We start from the raw sequence: 18,393 nt of genomic DNA on the forward strand, positions 1-18,393 counted from the left end.
TCCTACTCCAAGTACTTAAAAACCAAATCACACTACCCATCTCGTCATAGTGGTCATAGGTTACATCTGAACATCATCATGTAGCTTAACACAACATAGTCATCATCTACCACCACCAGTGCTATCACACATCATCATCATCATCCCCAAGTCCTCATCGTCATCCTTTTTCACTCACTCACTACCATAGACAAAAAGGCTCCCTAGGGCAAAGGTTACACTGGGGGTATAAGCCAAGGTGTTATTGACCCACCACGCAGTGCTTACATGGTTTCACAATTCTTTAGGGGCAAAATATACACCTGATATCTTCAGAATCGAAATCATCCTCGTAATATATTAATGAAGCGGAAGAGCGTACAAGACTAGGAGACAGTCTCATCTTGTAAAAAAGTGCAAGTTTATTATGTAGCAAGAAGGTAGAATTGTATTTATACTTAGATATCTACAGAGGAATAAAACATAGGGGAAAATCGATGACGCTCAAATGTTGATAAACTATTTTATATATAGCACTGTAGCACATGAAATGCCTTGTCAATTGAGATGTTCCTCGTACTTGTCGTTGAAGCTACACTTTACGTAAGGAAATCTGCAAAGCAAATTAGTACTTGTATTGAAAAAACAAACAGAATAAACACCATACTAAATATTTTATAAAGATGAAATTGACAATGTTGAATATTTACTACATGTTGAAGGTGCATAAATAAATAAGAATGTCTTATTTACAGAAAGATGCATACATTCATAAGAAAATCTAATCTATTTTTCTAACTACGGCAATGTCAATTTAATGCTGGCGTATCTATTTATTTTTGCTTATATTTCTAAAGTCTGATATTACATCTACGATACCCTTGCAAGCGTTGAAATGAAGCAATGCGAAACAGCTATAGACAAGGTGTCAAAATCCTTAAATACTTAATATCTGCTCTTACGTAGTCCGCTAACGTTATAAATTGATAACTGTTTTCACTACACAGTATTGGCATTTGTGTTGGTATATTTAAATAGGATTCAATTTGTGTGATTATAATAAATATATAAGCAAGGTCTTTTTAATTTTGACCTGTAGAATCAGGTGGACATGGTTGTCTTTTAATTGTCAACGTGCTTTGTAATTAGACTTCAGCTTTTGATGATCAATTGATTAAGTACATCATCTTTTATCATTAATTCTTATCAATTCGCACATCTTGGCCAATCTTGGCTCATGGTATATTTACAATTGCCCTATCGGGTTTAAAAACCCATTCCCCATTAAACAACCTACTATATAGGTATTTGCCTGAATTTCAAATTGACCTCTTGTGGCTTAGACTCTCTTCTGAGAATGAATGAGGCGAGGCTTTCAATTTTGGAAGTGACAGTAATGTATTGCTCTGAGTTGAAGTTCAATGAATAATAAAATAGATAAAAGCGGCTTTAAATGGCAATGTGGAATTATGACATTAATATAATATTGATGTTGAAATAGTTGGTAAATAAAAATATCAAAAATGCAGACTCCCGGTGCAGACTGTAACTAATATTATCCGAAAATTTGCAATTAAGGACTAATATCAATATCTTCAAATGTCATAATTGTGTCAAGTCATGTAACTTCGCAAATAATATTATGTTTACTTGTACATGTTGTAAGATTATAAGCCAATAAGCCATAAAACCAATTCCATGACGTATGACCTTTTTAGCGACAATCCCGCCATGTTTTACATTAACATGTAATCCATACATATCATTTCTTTTCACATGTCATTTTTCAATTTCTAATCATCATGCATCACTTAACCAAGTTTTCTCAATTGTTATTTTTAGCATATAGCACAGATTTTATTCATTATAATACTAGCATCTTTTCCTCGTGCATTCCCCATCTGTTAGTAACTTTCTAATGTAATAATTACGTGTAAAGAACCGTGATGTAATTATCAATAATACAAGATATTTAAAACATAAAACGTCAATACCAGTTTATCAAAATATTAATTGAGTTGTAACTAAATATTTTCCATTTCACCACCCCTATTTTATAAAATGGAATTATCTAGTTCAATGGTGATAGCATTATATGAAGAGGTGGAGTAAGCTTTTTGGCGAAACATCATTAGGAATGATTACCTGGCATGGCCTCTCAACATGCTCATCGTTTACGACGCCGTTCTTTAACCCTGGTACATTGCTCATTCATAACATGACCTTTATATGTCTTGAGTACAAAAACTCATACCCATTTCACGAGGTGAAATGTTGAACTATGATTGTTTAAACGGGGGTCAATAAACCACGACATCGCAGTGCGAACAATTTTGACTCATATAGTCCCTTCGATCTATTACTTACCTTTTATCGTTAGTGTGAAAATGTCAGGGTTGAGATTATCTCAATCTGATTAATCCCAAATTCTTAAATGAGATTTTAGTTTTATGTCAAGATGAATTTCATGTGATTTTGTTGACAAGATTCACCATATTATTTTTAAGCTGAGCATAGTTTGGAATAAATCCCATACAACAGCTGATGGTGGTGCATCCTGAAGTATAGCTAATTTTGGTGCTCCTTTGCGAGAGTAAAAATGTGAATTATTTATATGGAAAATCGGAAATTGCAGTCTTAAAGAACATTTGAGAGCCGCATTCTTCCCATACAAGTGCATAGCTGCCGAGTCTTTAACACATTATTGGCGTATGTACAAAGTCTTTCATTATTAAAGCAAACTATTATACCAGATGGCTTAACAGCAAGGAGCTTTCTTATTGTTTGAAATTTGATGCTAAAAATATACTTTCGCACAAATATTTCTTATTTGCCAACATTTGTCAAACTGTAGTAGTGCATGCGGAAGTGTAAAACAAAATCCGGTCAATTTTAATTAAAGTAGCTCTTAAACTACATGTACAGCGTTCTAAATGACAAATGACAAGGTACACAAAAGCACGCTGTTGTAATGCAGGTGTTACAATGACATAAATACAATTATAGTCCAACAAATTCTCTTACTCAGTTGTACCGCCATGACCTTGCTTAATTCGGCCAAACAGTTCTGTTTTTCTGAATACCCATTGTACTTCATTATTTTCACTTTTTAGTAAGCTTCAAAGTACAGGTACAAAACGAGAATAGCAAGTTCTGTTGACAGGCCCCCAAGGGCCTTGCTTGCATGGTCCAGGGCGTAACTTGCATGATTACATTGTGGCGCCCAAGTGTAACCCTAAGGTGCACCGGAATTTGATTGGGTGATGAAAATTTACGGGTTGTTCCAGTCAATGTTGTGGCACAATAATCCTTACAAATTAGCTCCTTAATACTTATTGTGAAACTTGTTATTGCATTGTAAATTGCAATTTTGTAAACCATAGCAAGACTAAGCCTTAATTGCATTGACACAAACTCCGTTGTAATTAGGGAATGGATTAAGGCCAGGTTTCACCTACAAAACTCTGAATATATAATTTCTTCTGTGATTTCTGCAACAGAAATAGCGAGAGAACGCCGGGGAGTTTACGAGTATAGTTTGTGTTCTGTTTACCTTTTTTGGATCCAAATCTATCATCCCAAACTGATTACCAAAGTACTTGGTAAAACTCAAGGGTATCCCTAATAGATTTCGTATCGCGTTAAAATTTAAGTCACTGTATTGCTAAAAAATATAGGCCTATTTAATAAATCGTCCAGCCACGAGTATAAGACATGCAACTATTTATAAACGTTCGTACTAATTATTAGATTGTATCCCAGCTCCGATAGTTGAGTAAACACTATTTTCACTTCGCCCTTTGATCATGTTGATATACTGTCAATGCCATGTCTTCCAAAGACAATAGGCTACTTTAATAACAAGAAATCTTGCGTCTCTTTAATAATGTGATATAGTCTGTTGGCGTGACGGTCGCATCCGATTCCTTAGAGTGTCTCTTATCTGCCTGTCGGCTAATATGTATAAACTGGGATCATCCATAAGAACAAAGCGTTATCCTAAAACAAGACTGAGGAGCCGCGAGACCCCTCCCACACGTATGTGAGCCAATGTGGCCAAAGGATATAGAATCCCCATCGGACACAAATGTCGTGTTCCTACTTAACCAAAATACCATTTTTATTCAACTCCTTATATCCGTATTTTAAAGGCATGCTTAAAAGTGTTGACACTTACTCTGTACTTTAAATCTTACCACGCGCCATATAGTGTTGTTCATAAAAGGTGTTTCGTGACAGGAAAAACAACGCTATGACATAACCCAATATCTCAATGCATAATCTCTATGTGTTCTATTGTCTCGTAATCAACGGTCGGTGGTAAGACATCAGGTACATAGGGTTTTTTAACCTAGAGTATAATTACGTATGCGGAAGCCAGCAAGCCTGGAAATATAGAACTTGGAATACTCAACTCGAAAATTTTGGTTTTGGCGACTGAGATGTAATCTAATATGAGTTGCTTCACCACTTATCCGATCTATCGTTGTACACATGACTATGTTTCGCTTCTCGTTCACACTCATTGGCTGCACGAGGGTTTTGATTTAATATCCTGCAATTGTCTTTCATACCGTGATAATATAAACAAACCAAAATGAATATTTTCTAATAGTGTGTGTGCATCTTCATTTATTTTAATAGACGCTTCAATATGCCTGATTTAATATTTGAGGAAGCATGAAGAAGGTGCTCGAATATGTCGAAATTTGACTTTGTAACTAAATACAACATATGATTCTAAGAGTTTTGTATTATGTTACTAAATTTCGTCGTCGGTAATTTTATTATCAATGGATTTCATCCGTCAGCCAAAATAAACTAACAATGTAGGGAAATATAGGGCGATGGGGTAATAGTTAGATGTTATTCCGATCAGGTTTTATTAGCATAGGGTAATTTGTTCACTTCTACGGTGTCTATTTTTCTAACTATTCAATCATTTTAGAATTTATCAATTTATCAAGTTGAAAGGCTAGGCTGCTAGTGTATATTTGCTTGAAAAAAGCCACAGCCAGCAGCTTGGTACAGTAGATATACCACTCCCCATCTATCGAGTTATTTTGCATATTGTTAAATCGATGCATTGATTAGATGTAGAAGCTTTTTTCGTTTGGCAGCGTTGCATTTGTTCTACATTGATTGTTGTAGACCAAATAACATGAGTTTTGGGTGCGCATGATTGAATTAGTCCCACCGGGATCGTCACTTTCACAAATGGCGAACATGTACATATCGGCCAAAATCGATGCCAATTCTCCTACCTACGATCAGGATAATTTAGTTTGGAGGGCAAAACCTGAACCGAATTCTAATTCTAAAAATAAAGAAAAATATTGCGAGGGCTTACTTCTAAATGGATTGAAATATCACCAGGGCAGCTAGCTAGTCCGTAGCTGGTAGCAATGATGCATGGTTGGTGGAAGTTTAATACTTTAGTCCTATTGAGCGTATCAAAGTTGGATCAAATCAGTAGTGGATATTCACAAATAAAAGTCGACAGTAAGTGGTAATGAATATAAATTGATGCAAGTTTATTGAACCTCTATCACTATGGCCGTGAAATGCATAGATCCAATGCGTCAAAAATAAATCCAAGCTTTGCGCCATATTAGAGTTTAGTTGGCCTTTACAAAGCCATGAAAAAAAGGACAAAATGTTGACTTAATGAATAGCTAACGTGTTCATCTTTGCATTTTAATTTAATCTGATGATTATTTTTGTTATTTTAATCTTAGGCACCCCCATATTCAATGGTAAAAATGTACATGTAAGTTTCCAGATCATTAGACATTCTGCCGCAAAAATTGGAACAAAATTAACTAAATATAATCACGAATAGTGAGTCAGAACATCCTAACATATACTGCCCGGCCGGCCACCTCACCTCTAGGGCCCCTTATTAATCATTGAGTGTGTTAGATAAGGGTTTGTGAGCTCATGTGTTGGAAATATTATATGAGGTGTAAGGGGGTAAATCTATATGGCATCATTTTATCCTCAGGTAAGACAATGGAATTCGTTCGCCACTTGGTCTCTACACCTGCTTATATAAGAAACGTCGACGCTCATTTCTGCCTTAGGACATGCGCACATGTTGGCCTGTAGGGTGATAGTTTTCTTCCTCTTTTTTTTCTTTATTTCCTAGCTAGCTAGCTCGGAACATTGTATGAGCTGGCAAATGCCAACCTCAAATGTAGGGCAGGTTTTAGGGCACGTGGAATGGGTGAAGTGTTGAATATCAAAATGTTTAAATATCAAACATTTTCATGATTTTTTTTATCAGTTTTCATCATTTCTTCTATTTCTTTGCCTACTCTGCCATATTTGCGGGCGCCCAAATGAACTTCACTGACACAGATTTGGTAAATTGGAATAATATGGGTAATTTTGAAACAAAGGTGTGAAAAAGCAATAACAAGACAAAAAATAATGTTAACTTAGTTTCTTGTTTCGATCTATATCTCTCTATATATATCTATCTATATATCTTCAAGTATATAAATATATTTCACAAAAGGGTTAGGGTTATGTAACACTGATAGAAACCATTCTGTAATCTATGTCACAATTAGAGTGTGCTTATATGTATAACTATTTTAAATCTCATGTAAGTGATGAGCCACGTCCCAGCCACAACCTCTCACTAATCACCTTTTCGCTGTATTATAATGACACCATCACGCTACCAAACGACTTCAGATACACCTCATTTGAGCTTTACACATGCAATTTTTAATTGATTCTCATAACATAGATCATCTTAGTCATCAAATATCTGATCACAAATTGACTTTGCTATAGCAAATGACAAAAATTATTCCCTTGGGTGGTAACCATTCTTTGCCATTAGATCATGCTTTTTAAAAAAGTATAATCATAATGATCTCAATATTATCAGAACCTCTTCCATTACGGTCAAACACCCCTCAGCTTCGAGCAAAGCAAAACCACTTTTCAACTATATACACTCTAAAGAGAGACTACGAGATTAGGGGTTCGATTTAGCTGGTTTCATTGCTAACGTCGAAACGACCTTTGAATTTTTGTTATGGGAAAATGAGCAAGGAAAACACGGAATGTGAAATCCAAATGGCTTGAGGGTAATTTAATTTCACGAGGTGTGAGTTTAATCATCTTTTTAATCATCTTTGTCGTTTTAATCAGATTGAGACATACAATATGTGGATATTGAAAGAAATATATTTTTTGAATTGATTAAAATCACGGCAAAACACAAGAAAAATTTGGAATATATCTGGCTAAAAATTAGCAGCGTTATTTAAAAAAGACCGGTGAAATAACAACTGAGTCAAAAACACGCGTGATCGCTTTTCGGATCATCTTAAAGAACAACAAGGAGTCAAGTGGTAAATATATAAGTCCAATTAATTTAACCATTTATTTCTCATGATGCTTTTGGTGACAGCTGACTCCTGATATGATCACAAACAAACCTCTGTTCCTTGAAATGGGTGCCATGCTGAATACTAGAGGCCATTTCTGGTCATCTCTGGTCAAATGGATGGTCAACTCTGCTGGTCAAATGGCCTTCGCATCTGGACACTATAATATACGCAAACCATCCCTGCTAATTTATGCCAATGGCAAGTATACTTGTAAGCACTCATCAATCGGTTTACCAACGTCTGTTTTCTTGTGGCTATTATCGGGAGATCGAATCAAAAAATGAAAGAAATCTCTGTGCTCTTGCCCATAATGTCGTCTATTTAGATAACCTATCAATTTTGGAGTATTCAAAGTGCAATTGCATCAAATAGAACACCCAAGTTATGTACATGTTGAATAAAGCTTTTACAGGTATAGGCTATATACCTGAGGTCCTGTGCATGATGTGATACCTTTTATACGCTATCCTTTGAAGTTGCAAGTTTGGTAACACTTAACAGAACAAAAAAACAAGATATCTTTGTTGTCTTGGTCAATTTGCACAGGATGAGTTCCATAACCTGAAGGTTTCATATTGTCATGATTGTAGACAATAATACCCATATTCATTATATTTAATCAATAGCTTTATTGAGGGGTTTTTCACAGTTTCTAACATTCTAATAGTAATATCATAAAGATTGAAAACTAAACGTCACCTATTGTATACTATACCTGAAATCTGTCCTGGAATCTATATCATCATTACATGGATTACTTTTTGTTTGTAGTATATTCTCAGTTTCAAAGTATTATATTGTGGTGCTTGAATTATGTTAAGGGGGTACTACACCCCTCAATAAATTTGTGTCTATTTTTGCATTTTTCTCAAAAACCAATAACACAGTGGTAACAAAGGTTTGGATATTATAGGGGCAAGGAATCCAATTACTACACTGGAATTTCAGTGACCCAAGACAAGCGGTTTGTTATAGAAATAAGGTACCGCTAGGATGTACCTCGTTTCCTATCATATATACTGAACCGCTTGTCTTGAAACACTGAAATTTCAGTGTAGTAATTGGATTCCTTGCCCCAATAATATACATAACTTTTATTACCAGCGTGATATTATTTTTTGAGAAAAATGCAAAAATAGTCACAAATTTACCACAGGGGTGTACACTGCAAAAACAAGTGTTTATATTTAAACACCATATTAATATACATAACCATAATTTATTATGGTCTAACAGCTAATGTCATAAATTACACTTTTTATATTACAAACACTAATGTTTGTAATATAACACCAAGTGTTAATTTATGAACATTAGTGTTAGAACCATTAATTAGTGTTAGACCATTAACATGAATTATGTGTTTATTAAGTGTTGCTCTGATAAACACAATATGGTGTTTAAATATAAACACTTGTTTTTGCAGTGTAGTACCCCCTTAAGTAAGTCAGTATAGTACGTACCGAAACGAGTTTTATAACATATGTTGTAACATATATATAGAAGCATTAAGCACAAGAGGTAATCAGTTAAGAGGAGAATGATAAATTCTATAGAGCTTTTACAAAGATCCCAATATATCTTTACATCAGACCACTGTGAATTTTGAATTGAAACAAAGATAGTACGAAATCCCACAGACATGATTAAGCACATGCATCAAGCCGACTACGTTGGTGTCTTAAAATTGCTTTCTTAACCAAATATGAGCAGTGGGAAATTGGACTTTTTTCTATCTACAGTCAATGGCTAATATGCGCATTGCTTAAACATGAGAAAAGCACACATGATAAAATTGGTCTTAACAAAATATTAGATCGAAGATTTACAATTGTCGTAATAATAATAGATACCATTATTAAAGCTAGGTGTGACCAGATCGACAGCCTCTTATCTCATTTTACCCCATCAAAACTGAGATTTTGCTATCAAAAGAAAAGCTCATACTTTTCTCATTGCCCCAGAAAAATTTAGCGTCTGAGATATGTTTCGCTAACACATACGTGATTAAAGCTGGTGGTCTACCACCGGATATTTGTACCATATCCTAAAGGGCATACATGTTTTTGCTTCTCATAGATTGCTTGAGAAATACAACTCAAAATTTGGAAACAGGTTGTTGGTATAGGTCTCAACGTAAGATAGGAAGCAGAATATGAAAAATCTGACTACCCTTTAGTACTTTTCATACTTGCTAACATCCAACATAAAACTTCTCAAATCTGTCCTGAAGACGCTTCATTATACATGAGACAAACTTGTACGACAAATTATCACATTAAGTTAAAAGTTCTGCTAGTCATGCATAGCAATAACAAAACGTGATATATTTTTAATATAGCCTGCCATTTACAAACGATAGCAAAATATCATCACGATCATCAAAAGATATAACATAAAAACGCATCATTAAGACAAACTTGTGAGACATATCGTCACATTCAAGTTCTACTAACCATGCATGGTATGAAGTTATAAACACAGTGTGAAATCTCCTTTATGGACCATTTCCGCCAAATGATAGCAAATATCATCACGATCATGAACCAAATTCAATTTCATAAACCATTGACCTCCATCTTGACAATGTTTGATGACTTTTTCTACTAAGGAGGCGGAAAGCGTCTAAGTTCAACACTAAGCAAATAAAGTCAATGACATTGATTAATAAAGTTGCTAAAACAAAAGTTTAGCGGCTTTCCTCAAATCTGGCGTGTTTATTTCATGAAAGTGTTTGTTTTCTAGGTTCATTAATCATAATGGCATATCTTTGGGCTGAGTAATATCACCATGATAATCATCAGTGAGTTGTTTGGTCCGGGCACATGCGTTTCAAGCGGACATTATTATATACATCAAAGCACACATTTTGTAATTTAAAAGACAATGTCTTAATAGTGAACTATTTCATGACATACCTCTATCTTTGAAGCATATAATGTTCAATTTGTATGACAAACAAAACATTCATTTTTAATTACTGGGCGTTTTTGTAAGAACGGTGTTTAAATCGGAGCTAATGCAATTCTATGGAGAGAGTGGACAATGCGGGCGCTATCAAATCAAATGTAAAAGAGTGAAATTTTCACTCCCAGTCAAGAGTGAACTGATTTTCACTCTTATCGAGTAAAATTGGCTCCTATTCGATTGACAAGAGAGTAATATAATTCACTCTAAAAAGATTGATTAGTTTTCACTCAATTAAGAGTGAATTACCACTTTTTTTGGAGTGAGAGTCATTTCATTTCCACTCTTTTGAGAGTGGGTTTCAGTCTTTTTAAGAGTGAGAAAGCACTCTTTTGAGAGTGAAATATTTTCACTCTTTACAAAGAGTGATTTTCACTCTTCAAGGACTGGTCCCTAGAGTCATTCTAAAAGAGTGAATTTTCACTCTTTTACATTAAGAGACTCTCTTTGTTCAGTTCCAGGCTTGTAGTTACATTAGGCATAGATGATCTATGCATTAGGAAACACAACACGCTCATCTATCAGGGCACAGTTCTTAAACCCCAATACATTTGTACATTCATTGAATGACCTTTGAAAATTTAGGTACAAAAACTCATACTCTGCAACTTGAGGTCAAATTTTGCACTATGATTATTGGACTATGCCATTGGGACTGGGCATTGGGATGAGGCTGTATAGTGTTAAAAACGAGCGTTTTGTTTTTCACCGTCCACAAAAAGCATAATTATGCTGTAAACATAGCAGACCTTATCCGGAAAAAATTATAATGTCCTATATATAATTCAATGTTTAGGTGCCGCGGTTCACTTATATTTCACGGTGGATATAATATTCAAGAAATGCAACCGAAGCAAGTATTTTCCCCTGTGTGAAAACTTACACTAAACAAGTATTTTGTTTTTGATACGATCCGCACATTATATATTTAATATAATATAAGCGGCTCCCCCGGGTTGGGTAGGCAATATGGTAATGCACATCTGGTTGGAGGTCAGCAGCAACACTGCGTTGATTATTGTTTTCTTTTGTATTGATTAATTATTTAATTGCTTACAAATTTTAATATATTTAAGCTCAGCTAATTAAAGGTCCCCACCATCTTGAACGTGAATTTTGGATGGTATGTGTAGATGATATATAGGGAATATCTTGTATACATTTGCATATCAGCTAATTAAAGGTTTCCACCATCTTGAACGAATTTTGGATGGTAATGTGCAGACGAAATAAATAGGAAATGTCTTGCATATATTTGCATTTTGTGCTACAATTAACTGATGGTTCATGTGAGATTCAATATAATTTGCTCACGAATCATAAATATATATCAAGTACAACAGTTATATATTAAAATAACGTAATCAAACGGTTAACACAATCAAGCGGATATTATGTTTCGTCTTTTATGTTTCGTCAATTTAAATTAAAATGTCGTTGTGTCAATAATTGAAATCAAGCAAACTAAAAAATATATAGAAATGTCGTTGTAATGCAATTATCCTTCATTCTTATCCATTTAATATCTTTGTAGATATTTAAATAGCAACTATTTATATATTTCAAAAAGCTTAATTTAAACAGGTTTCAATAAAATACATAAATACGTTTACGCTTTTGTATTTGCAGTTATCATTGTTTATATCATGCTATAATTAGCTAACCTGAATAGGAGGTTCGGCGAATCAATAGCATGAAACCCTCAATTCAATTACAATTTACACTAAAACATTTTTGTTTGATTACTTTGAACATTTTCCATTGATTATATTGCTATATACAAAGTGTTCTTTATCATTGGTATATGTCATCAATATTAATATAATTACGGACACACATGCTTAAATAGTTTTGACAGTTAATGATTAATGTGCATTAGTGAGAGGTTTAAGCTATGAAAGAGCAACGCTATACTTAGTACTAGCGGCGTATGTGTGTAATTGGGTGCTACAGCAGATTGTATTTCAGTAAAGTATTGTTTTAAATCTTGGCAATCAATACTAATGAGGATGATGAGATAACGCGATGACACATTCGGATGGGTGGGTTGCATACACCCCTTTTAAAACGATTCATCTGAAGCATAAAAGCATTTGTAATAATCATTTAAACTAAATATATGTTACTAAGAATAAGAAATAAAATGGGATTTATGATATTGTACATAATAAGAGGTCATATTTTTAAACAAGGAACGTAATTATTATGGACATAAATGGTGGAAACAATAATGTACATTGAGTCATCTCTCATTCTCCTCATCTCCGCCATTTTCATCTCTTCCTTTCTCTCTCTTCCTCCCCACTCCCTCCCCTTTGTTTTTGTTTGTTTCTTTCTTTCACCCTCTCTCTTCAGATATATCTATAAATAAACAATCAAAGTTTTCTGCAATATATTGACACGTAATAACATTTAAAACTTTTCTCTTTATATCTTTAATTTTTTTTCTTTCACTCACTTCTGTTCGTCGCACATCAGATTAACATTTTAAAAGGTGATGAAAAGCGATATCCATTCCGACTCCAACACATTCAATATGTGCAGTTCACACGGTCCACAAAGGCAAAATGGGAAATCGTAGTTATTCAATTCGTATTCTATAGTACAATTGTGAAGTATATTTATATTATATACCTAGGGGTGGAATCTAAATTAGGAGCTATGAATGATAGTTATGAGGGGCAATTTATTCACATTGGATTATTATTAACTGACGCCAGCCACATGGTATATTTCATTTTGTAAAATGGTAAATGCTTTAACCTCAACTAGAAAGAGGGAAACAAAGTTCAAAAATAAGACTTAAATTATGCAAACCCATCTATAAGGGCATAACTTAATATGACCTGAATGATGAGTACGTATATTCTACGCAATGACCCCAGGCTGATCCGAGGCAAATCAACCTAGTTAGAGAGATATCTTCTTTGCGAATGACCCCTTTATGGTGCCGGTATATTCTAAGTAAACGTATTATATAGGAATATTTAAATATAAATACTACAAGATGGTAAATATTTCTTTTGTAGTGCTGCATATGAAAACCAGCCTCTCCATGGGTTTTTAAAATCTATTTATTTATCTCGTCTGGTAAATATGAATTTCATATCGCAGCATCAATAATTCTATTTGGACTTATTTCTTTTATCTCCATAAATACCAAAAATGGGCTATTCCAGTTGAAAGCCATACACCCCTATGGAAGACATTACCTTAAGCTCCCGCACACTGAGTGCGAATTTCAATTGCAATAGCCCAATGCAGTTTCCTAGAGCATTCTATTATGACTTACCCTGCTTTATAAATCTTTGTCGGAGTGTTTTCATTCAACTGCAAGTACAAATGATGAGGCACCTCTTTTCAAGCTGTTAATAAAAATTGAGAAAAAATAAAAAACAAAATATAAAAAAATCTTTGGATAATGTATTTCTCAATTAAAATCAAGATTTTTATTATTTGCAATTCTCAAAGTAAAGAATATCATCAATTTCACTATCTGCAATCTGTTTTCCTCTTTTGCTGCGCACAGGTGGGTCAATATTCATGATATATTTCATCCCATCGTGCATATTATACTCATGATAATTTTGAATCCCTTTCTTTTTCATTATCTCTCCGCATTCATTCCCTCGTTCTCCCGAGTAGAAAGACGGAAACTAGGTATTGACCAGTACATGCGGTATTCATATTATTATAAATGATTTTTACAATGTTTATTCTCCTATACCGACAAACAGCAGCCCACCTAATATTTCAGTTGTTTGTGCGACATGATTTTTCATGTGCTTTTATGGTTCAGTATTTTGCTCTTTATTTTCTCTGTCCCAGTTTTCTTCTTTTCACCACCTCCGTTTTACACCTCGTTTGCTGTTCTTATTTTGCTTCAACTTATTTTTAGAATTCCTCTTTATCTCCATCTCGCTCTCGCTCCTATTTCCCCCAGATCTGTTTGAATATCTCCATCTTACTTTCATCAATCATCGCACTATATTTCTTTGCTGTTTTTACTTCTTTTTCCTTATTATTCCAATCAACAGTAAATAAATCTCCTATCGACATATTGACCAACTACATAAGTACGATGTTGACCCAAACATATGTAAACACATGTTCTGAACACTAGTATAGATAGTGACGTGTTAGCCGTCCAATTGCAAAGAAAGTATATGAATTCACAGATATTCAATTTAGACTCCAATTGTGATGTAGGTAGATATCAAAAGAATGTTTATTTAGATACCTCAGGGAGAAAACTAAATTAGGGACCTATGAATGATATATAAGAAGGGCAATTTATTCACATCATATGAAGTTCTCAAAGATATCGCGTATTACTGATGGAATCGTTGTATACTATGGCGCGGCAATGGCATTATCACTACCATAAGAAGTCAGTTTTCTAAAGATGTATAGCCTATTCTGCAGCTATCCAAGGGCTATTCGAAGTCCATTTGTTATAAAGTCTAGACAATTTGGACGGACATTTTCAATCATATTCTATGCTTATCGAAGCATTGTGTTAAATTTTGATTCTATGTGATCATTCTTTGTACATGAAATGGACTTGTTATATTTCATAAGTCGATTTTCGCATATATGTGGTTAGCAAAAGGACATACAGGAAGGGGAAATATGAAACATGAATATTTACTGAGTGATAGGATCAAATGCCTGGGCTGCATCTTGTCTGTTGAGATATGTTGTATAATGAAAAGGAAAATGTGCCGTTAACCAACTTTAAGGTCATGTTTAGAAGCCTTTAATATGATTTTCCTTATTGGGTTTGCGATATTGAGATAGCATAATATCATACGATAAGGGACATCTAATACTTAATGTAGTCTTAGTTTGTTGCGTGGGATGTCACGTGCTAATGGAGGGTCGTCTACGGCCATGTTATGATGTTTGTAAATAAACTGTAAGGTAATGTTACCTAATATGTTATAGAAATAGAAATAAATAGAAATAGAAATACGAGAAATAGAAATAGAATAGAAATAGAAATACGAGAAATAGAAATAGAATAGAAATAGAAATAGAAAGAAATAGAAACAGAAACAGAAAATAGAAATAGAAATAGAAATAGAAATAGAAATAGAAATAGAAATAGAAATAGAAATAGAAATAGAAATAGAAATAGAAATAGAAATTTAAATAGAAATAGAAATAGTAATAGAAAATACCAAAACTTCAGATTTCTGCACTCTCGTATTGGCAAACGTTAAAACTGTTTTGATTGGCAAACGTTAAACCAGTTCACCTGGTAGTTTGGCTACCAGGTGAACTGTATTTCTATTCTTGTTTGCAAGAAGACGAAAGTTTCTATGCTTGGTTCACCAGTCGTACACTCGAGAAAGTAAGTCATTTTGTATTGTCGAATAGGATTTGCACGTATTCCATCTTAGCTTCAAAATAATAATTAAGAGTGCCTCGCACTAATTCTTTCAGCCTTTTACTTTTTTCACCCATAAGAAAAAGAAAAACGAATGCGATATTCGGTGTGACTGTTTGGTTTCCGTTTTGTGGCGATCAGAGCACAAAGGCTGAAGAGGCATGATTTTTACAGTAAAATAACCCTTTACTCGATTCAGTATGTTGACAAATTGTTACCTGGAAGGTTCCTTAGTCTTATTAACCCCCTAAGCAGGGCATACTATCATCATAAGTTGTTTGTATGCGAGATCTGTGTTTGGTAACACACACGACAAGTTTAATTTGTGATGAAACGAAATAGTCTTTGTTGCAAATTATTGCCTACTACTGGAACTTACAGGACGGAGTATGATGTCTACTTTCAGGAAGAAAACGAAGAAAGATTTCGACTCCTCGCTCCATTGCCCTCTGGTGTACCCGATCTAGTCCCTAGTTTGAACTCGACCTAGATCAGATCCATTTAAAATGTCGGGATAGGGATGATTAGGAAGAAAATAGCAAAAGTCTTCTATTTCTTCAACTTTCTTTGTCTGCATATGGCTTCCTTTCCCTTACACAATTCCAGGTGCGATTTTTGATATCTTTAGATCAAAGTTTAAAAAGATGATGGTTGTCATTTAATAAATAGTGAAACATTTTTTGCTGCTTTGGTTGTGTATATAGTTGAACCACAAAGCTTGTCAACATTATTCAATTGTTTTTGTCATGAAAATGGGAATGTCAATTTAGAATGAACATATTTCATCACGTAAATGGTTGTTGTAACTATATCTTGTGGGTTAGTAAGTAAATTCAACTCACAAGGTTTAGCATCCTAGATGTAAAATCACACCGCATCTCTATATCATGTTAGTCTTAAGGTAATTAATGTTCTTTATCAACTAGTATAATGTTTGGAAACATTATCATGTAATAATCTTTGCAAAGGCAAAAAATGGACTTGTGTATCACTCGCTAACTTGAGGGTATGTTTAGATCATATATAATCGGAGTAAGGTTTAAGTAATTGCATCCAATCGTGGTTGACTGTCATGCAGACATGTTGGTAAGCAGGACACACATTGGTAAGATAAGACAGTTTGTATGAACCTCTAATATGATACGAAACAGGTGGAGAAGTGTCAAATGTGAAGAAATAGTATGTATGTCAATATGGTAGTTTATGGTTCAGCACAACACATAGTTATGCGTTCAAGATGAGTGAGTCAGAACACATCATGTGGATGTATTTTGTAAGTGAGAATGTGACTCAGAAAGTCACATTTTTATTAAATCAAAGTGTTAAAATTTGATGAACCTATTATGAAAATACTGTGAAAATATGTCAGAATTAAGTGAAAGTATCTCCACATTTGTTTTATATTACCAACTTCACAAGTCCATCTGTAGTATCATCATTATTCTTGTTGAACCTGGTCGATCCTCACCCTATGATGGCGCTGTTATATCAGAAAAGAAGTTGCAATGAGACTGACGAATAAGGCAGAAAAATACCTTTACTTTATATCCTTTAGAATAAAATGTTCTGTCATTGAAGTCGGAAGGTTTTAAAGTAATAATCTACGATTCCTTTGCAGTTTCAATCGCACTTTTGTGATAGATGCTTCGCAGATCGTATTGAAAAGGCTTATTATCGACTTGTATATGCCTTGAAATTGTCATTTTGCACATTCAGAGGTCAACAATGAGGCGTTTATACCTCTAATTGCGTACATCTGTCACCTGCTGTAATAGATAATTGAAGCAAATTCCAGCAAATATGCAAATGAAATTTAATTGTTTAATTGTTTTTTAAATCATTTTCTTGTTCAGCGTGTTAGGTCAAATAATTCAAATGCTTAAGCGGACCATGGGTTACCACATCTAATACGTATTTTATTAAAGCGAATTCACGGCTGCCAAAAACATGGCTTTATGGTAAAAATTTCAAAATGAACATTTAATAATGGCAAACTGACAGTTAATAAGCGAGCTCTTCGAGTTAATTCCGATTTTGTTTAAGAATGAACAAAGTTACAAACGCGCTTCTGAAAAATCAAATATACTTGACAAAAGACGGTGCCGACGAGTAAAACATCAGATTCAATCAGCTCGTGATATTGGCTGGCACTGCAGTGTAGAAATAAAACTGCTTCTGTTCTAAACTTCTTAATATTACATTTTAGCAGGAATCAAGTTACCTTTCTATAGGTTTTGTAATCTTTTTTGTAAGAATTGACTCACATTGTGTCTTATCTCTCGTGAAAATCAAGAGAGACCAAAAAACATAAGTGCATTGAATCGTGTTATACCTGAGATTTGTAAGGGCACATGAGTGTGTGCAAGAAACACTTTAGGAGATTCAAAACGTTTACGAGTAGGGTTAAATCGTTAACGCTTTATACCATGTAATGCTGGCAAGGGAGTTGTTCAAAGTTTAACAAATCTGAAATGATTATCAATTTATGCTTACAGATTTACTGATACCTTAAGAATGTGTGTTGATATTATGTAGATTACTTTTATCGATATTTTAATAACATATTTGTCTACGCTTATATCAATGTCTTTAGTGTTATAATGCACATTTATCAACACCGAATCAAATTACTTGAGACAAAGTTGG

The 18,393-nt window shown here is 34.1% G+C and overlaps 1 protein-coding gene across 1 annotated transcript in view; it reads right to left on the minus strand.

The window, feature by feature from the left end:
* The window catches only part of LOC140160908 (protocadherin-1-like), a 114,054-nt gene that overhangs the window by 71,136 nt on the left and 24,525 nt on the right, over window positions 1-18,393 (minus strand). The window contains exon 2 of the mRNA XM_072184243.1: window positions 13,648-13,720. The gene's annotated coding sequence lies outside the window, so the exon portion shown is untranslated. The remainder of the gene's footprint in view (window positions 1-13,647; window positions 13,721-18,393) is intronic.

Source organism: Amphiura filiformis, chromosome 9, assembly GCF_039555335.1.
Source record: "Amphiura filiformis chromosome 9, Afil_fr2py, whole genome shotgun sequence".
Taxonomy (NCBI): domain Eukaryota; kingdom Metazoa; phylum Echinodermata; class Ophiuroidea; order Amphilepidida; family Amphiuridae; genus Amphiura; species Amphiura filiformis.